This window comes from Empidonax traillii, unplaced genomic scaffold (genome assembly GCF_003031625.1).
Source record: "Empidonax traillii isolate 1590-97213 ecotype Southwest subspecies unplaced genomic scaffold, ASM303162v1 scaffold2026:size82458, whole genome shotgun sequence".
Taxonomy (NCBI): domain Eukaryota; kingdom Metazoa; phylum Chordata; class Aves; order Passeriformes; family Tyrannidae; genus Empidonax; species Empidonax traillii.
The window spans coordinates 13205-19229 of NW_020957219.1; positions in this window are offsets into that span (position 1 = coordinate 13205).

A 6025-nucleotide genomic window follows, 5' to 3' on the forward strand; every position below is an offset into this window, starting at 1 on the left:
TGTAGGGACGAGGATCTTTATGTGGACTCCCTCAAACCCAGCTAGGACTACCAATACCAGCCTTGCTTGATCAGCCACCTTCAGATTCCCAACACTAATCTTTCCTGGCCTCTCCAGTTTTTGTCTTGAGAGACCTTGCCAGTTTGATCTGAGAGCGATGGCCTGGACAGAACAGATGGATAGAACTGAAAGACCCGACTTTTCCTTCCCTGAAGTCGCTGCAAAATTAGCTGATGCACTGGTGGCCTTGGAAAGATTTCTCTCTACCAGCCAGTCATGACATTAAATATCCAGCAATGTCAGAGATGAGGTCAAGCTTTTTCAGAAGGTGAGATTTAGACCACTGAAAAGCCAACAAAGTAAGTGCTCAGATGGAAAAGGAACATTTCCTAAGGAACACTCACACTCGTGGTTTGCTCTCTTCTCTACTTGGTGCAGGTTTGGTCTTTGGATCATTTGAGATGAATGGTTTTAGCTGCCACCCCTGGGCAAGGTGAGACTGTGCCAGGGCCATTATTACTCCTCTAAATTTACAAGATACTTTATTTCAGTGATTTGCCTCTTGGAGCTCTCGCTCAAATTACAATTAACTTTATTTCCAGCCACTATTTCTTCCTAAATCACCACAGCTTTGATCAGAGCTTTCCTTCTTTCCCCTGGTAAATTTGGGGTCTGAGTCTCACACTGTGACTTTCTGCTCCCATCCTGAGGATGAGCCATCCCTTCTCCCACTTCAGCTACTCCTTTAAGCCCTTCAGGGAATACTGAGGAATATTTTGTTTCTCCCACACACACTCACACACTTTGAGCAAACCACAGGCTTTGTCTTAAATATCTGCTCTGGCAGCCACGACCCCACAGGAGCTGCCTCCTCCCTGGCTCTGCCCCCAGATCCTTGGGGTAAATCCCATCATCCTATTATGGATGCATTCAATGCAAGGAGCTTCTCAGCATTTTACCTGCTGCTGTAATTTCTTGTGGGAGTCAACAGGACACACTCAGCCCCGAGAAACCCCCCAAAAAACCTGACACATTTGCACACTCAAATCTTCAAAAAGATCTGCCTTTGGCTGGTAGGTCTTAAGACACAGCAACCTTTAAAAAATTTAATAGTTTTACTATTCTGCTGTTGGACACCGAGCCAGGATAAAAACAGGCTGTAACTTCATCACTTCTTGTGGAAAAGTGATGGACAAGGTCAAATTTTTTTATAGTCATGGTTTTTGAGGTGATCAGTGCAAGATGCTTTAACAAAATCACCCTCAGAAAGCAAAAGGTGAAGAGAAGTCAACAAAAATCACGAGTTCTTATAGACTCTCAAACTCATCAGAGAAAGAGTTCTTGAAATGGTTGTTTTAAAAGAGATCATGAAAAGGTTCAGCTGCCTGTGGCAGATTATTCCTTTGGCCTGGGGGGTCTGCATCGTGCCCAGCACCCATCCAGGGACAACATTCACTCACCTGATGTTCCACCTTGGATTAATTTGGGATGGCTGTAACAACCTCCTCTGCAACCCCCAGCAGTCTCCAAACTGCACAGCTCCACCACAACACAAGCACTTGAGCCATCTGGATTTGCATTATCCACACTGGGATTCAGGGACAGGGACAGGGGCCTCTGGGTGTCTCTTCCAAGACAAATCTTTCCACAATTCCATGAAAACATGGCGTTGCTTCTATTGAATCCATTGACATTTGGCCTCCATTCAAAGCAAGCTTCTATCACGTTTAAATAATTTTCTTCTTTTTTTTTTTTTCCTTCCATATCAACCCTAGAAAACTGTTTCTTGGTCTGTTGAAAAGAGGAACCCAACATTTGACAATTATCCAGTTCAACTGAGCACCTGCTGCCTTGTTGCAATGGAGAGAGAAGCGCTGTGAGCTCACTGCAACCCTAAAAATAGGAAGGGACAGAAGAAAACCCATAAGAAATCCTCTTGTGTGTGATGATTCCTGAGAAATACACTCATTATTCTGCTAGAAACATCAGCTGTCAACTAAATGTGACTGGGGTAAATACAGGAAAAACAAACCAACATGAAACATTCTCCTCTGAGTATCTGGGGATGAGATTTCCACACCTTTGAGGGCTGGAATCACGTTGTGCTTCCATTTACAAAGCTCCTGCTACCTGCAGGAGTCAAGGATGCTTGGGAAGTGCATGTTTAAAAAGAGGAAGGAGCTTTTGCCACACAAGCAAACAGCAAGGCAAGATGTGAGTGCTTTACAGCTTGCAAGCAAGGAGGAGGGAGGTGGACTGGAGACCACAGTGAGCTTGGCATCAAAGGGAAAAGCGACAGAGAATTTGAATACTCTCTCACTGCCTTCTACTTTGGTGTTTTGGTTGGGTTTTTTTCCTCTTGAGCAACAGAAATACCTTCAGAGATGTATTTTGACCTCCCTTGGTAAATGAAGAACACTATATTTGTATTTTTACTTGAGTATTACAGTAGATCATGTGCTGGTTTCCACCTGTCCTTGACCCGCTCGGCAGTAAATCAAAACAGACCAGAGTAAAGAATTACATCTCTCCCACAAGGCCTGGGTGAGTTGTTTCAGGTTTCAGCACAACCATTCTCATGGTTTCCTTCCTGTTGGGAATTCAGCATCTCAGAATGATAGAATGGCCTGGGTTGGAAGGGTCCTTAAAGACTCTCTGGTTCCAACCTCCTGCCACAAGCAGGGAATCACTCCCTGGAAGTTCCTGGCTCTCTCCAGTGACCAGAAAGGGGATTTCATGTGAGACACCATAACAAACAACAGCCTTTTGTTGTGACAGCACAGTCCCATGCAAGACACTCCCCAAATCAGTGTTTTCTGGAGTGACCAGGGGGTTTCCCCCACTCTTACTCCGGGAAGTGTGGGTTTGTGTCCCAGCCACGCAGGGAGGGTTGGATGGTTGATTCCTGCAGGAACTCCTGCAGGGCTCCAGCTGACTCAAGAGCTGCTCATCAAGCAGTTCCTCTGCAACCTGATGGCCAAAGAGGCCCTTTCCTCAGCCTTTTTTGGGTGTAATCTGCACTTCCCATCCCACTCTCCCTAGGCCTTTTCCTTTCTGGCTCAGTGCCAGCGCTCTCTTTTGGCACTCAGGGAAGAGAGAGGAATGCTAAGTTCCTCCACCACTGGAGAGGGATCCTGGTGGAAGAAAAGCAAGAGCTTGCTTGCTCCGCTCACACTTGCTGCCTTTTTTCAGACACGCAGGGCTGTATCAGAACAACTGTGCAGGAACCCCAGTTTCCCCTGGAGAGCAGCCACCTCCCTCTGCTCAGGCAGTGGGAAAATTCCAGCAGGAGCAGGGCCACAGGTGGGAGATTCCAGGTGCCTGAGCTCCTGTGGCTCTGTCAGCTGCCCTGCTGACATAGAAAGTCTGTGCTTTCTATTCAGGGCTAAAATTCAAACCACAACGACCAAAACAAGGGGCCTTATTCCAACAGGAACACCTGCTTCCCACAGGACCCCAAATCTCCAGGGCCATTCTCCTCACAGGAGCTGGAACTTGTCAGCAGGGACACAACCTTTGAGAAGGCACCTGCAGATGTATCAGCAGGCTGTCAAAGCTGGTAGGGAAATGATCCATCCCACCCACTGCTCCAGCTTGTCCCTCTTCTCCCCAGGATATTGGGGTTCCCCTGAAAACAAGCAGTGCCAGCTGCTCACCCTGCAGAGGAAAACCCCCCTAAATGCCACCTCTGAGGAGGTCCCCCCAAGCAATTAATGAAATATTCAAGGATTTTATTTTTTGGGTTTAATAATCTGAGGGGCAGCACTGCTCTGCAATACTGTGCTGGCCTCCCTGGCAGTTTTTTCTTGTTTTGGAATCATATTAGCCTTTGGGGGATCGCTCCCTCCTGGGAAGATTGTCCTTAGAGGGGAAAAAATGTGCAGTGAGAGAGACCAGACCAGCACCCACCTGTGAAGGAACATCACACTCAGCACTTCATCAGCTCTTCAGAGCAACACATGTTTGAGAGAAACAAAAAATAAGAGACTTTTCTGTTTTTGAGAACTAGGGAGACCCCAGGATCATCAAAGCCCAACTCCTGGCCCTGCACAGGACACCCCAAAAATCCCATCCTGTGCCTGGGAATGCTGTCCAAACCCTCCCTGAGCTCTGGCAGCCTTTGGGCTGCCCTGCAGTGAGATTATGGGAATGACATGGAATTTTGTTATTTGTGTAAATAAAGGGTGCTGGAATAAACATCTTCTCAAGGGAGGGAAGCACTGATTCTTCTGATTTTGCAGAAGGAGATGAGACTTTTTGCTGTAGCTGTACCCTGATGGCAAAGAAAGTGGTTGCAGAAGAAAGAACATCACACTGGCTTGGGCCTCTCTCCTCATTCCCATGGGCAAATAAGGAAAAATATTGCAATTTAGCTCAACACAAGCACTACAAGGGAATAATGATCCATGAATAAAAGGGATGAGGGACATGTGTGAATAAGAAGTCACACCAGATCCCTTCCACTTCTCCCAGTGTCCAGAGGCCGTGCTCCTCCAGTTCCTGTCGTGTCCTGCACAGTGCTCCATGAAAAAAAAATTGGTTTTTTTTTTTTTGACTTAAAGTTTATCCAGTTGTAGACAGCAGAAAACTTTCCAGGATGACATCTGGAAGAGAGGAATCCTGTAACATCATTCCCTTCCTTTAAGGCCTCTGTCGCTTCCCCGTCCAAACAACAACACGTGGACAACTTTTGAATTGGTTAAAAGGAGTTAAATGGGAAAAACCAACCAAAACAAACAAAAAAAAAAAAAAAAAAAAAAGGAAAAATCTCCCCCCCAACCCCCCTGGGTGAAACTTTAGCACCTCAGCTAAGAGGAAGACGTGCATGTCTTTGCTTTGGGCCGTTAAAATCAGGATCTTTCGGGTTCCATGGATTACTGGAGCACTCAGATCGTTCCAGAAATGTCAGGCAGGTTCACCACAGCAATTAAACCGTCTGCCATCTGCAAAACATTTGCCCAAGAGTTTTCCTAGTGGTTTTTTTTTTTTCTCCCCCCCCCTGAACTACATTTAACTTAATTCCTTCACCATTCTGCCCGTCCTTCGAGCCCGTGCACTTCAAGCATGGCCGAGCTTGGCTGGATTTTTGAGGGCAGCTTTTCCTTCCAAGGATTAGTTGTGCGCTGAAATTTTATATGCAGAGTAACGCTCTGGATATGAATTATTTCTCGGGGAACACTGGGCCCATTCTTGGGAAGGGAGAAGTAAAAACTTTACTAGGGGTTTCAGCCAAGGAGCTGAGATTAACACCCTTTATTCTCCCCCCCCAAAATGGGGAGTTATTTTGAGAACACCAGACCGGGCCTCGAGCTCAGTGTCTCCATCACACTGTCTAAAAGCAGCCTGCAGGTAAATACGTGCCCTCAGCCCAGTGACAATGAAAGACACGGATCTGAATTCCTCAGCACGCTGGAGAAAGCTTTCGCTTTTCCCAGGAACCTTCAGTGTGAATTGTGGTCCAAGGAAAACAGCGGTTGGGGAAGCTGAAGGATATTCTTTGTGCCTCTCCTCCTCGCACATAAACTGGTCGTTCCCAACTGCCTCGCTCTGGTGGGTGTTCTCACTTTTCACTATGGAAACTGGATTTTTTTTTTTTTTTTTTTTTTATATGGAGCTCTATAATTACGGATTGCTTACGTGACAAATAATCAGCCAGTCTGCAAGGCTGAGTTGTTATTTTCTCTCCCTCGGCGTTTTATGCTTGGATTGCAAATTCTGTTCTCCCGTCGTGTGCCCAAATACCGATCCTCCTAAAAATAACCCCCCAAAAAATGTAATTAGAATGGGGAACATGAAGACTGTGCTTTTAAAAACTGAGGGACGCTGTCGGAGGAAAATGAGAATAAATTGTCTTCTCTGAGGGTCAGCAGGGAAAGGTGGTGTGTGCAGCACAAATGGGGAATCCCAGAATCCCAGAGACATCAAGGTTGGAAGAGACTTTCAGGATCATCCAGTGCCACCCTCACCCAGCACCACCAGGATCACCCCTAATCCACATCCCCAAGGGCCACATCCAGACCCCTCT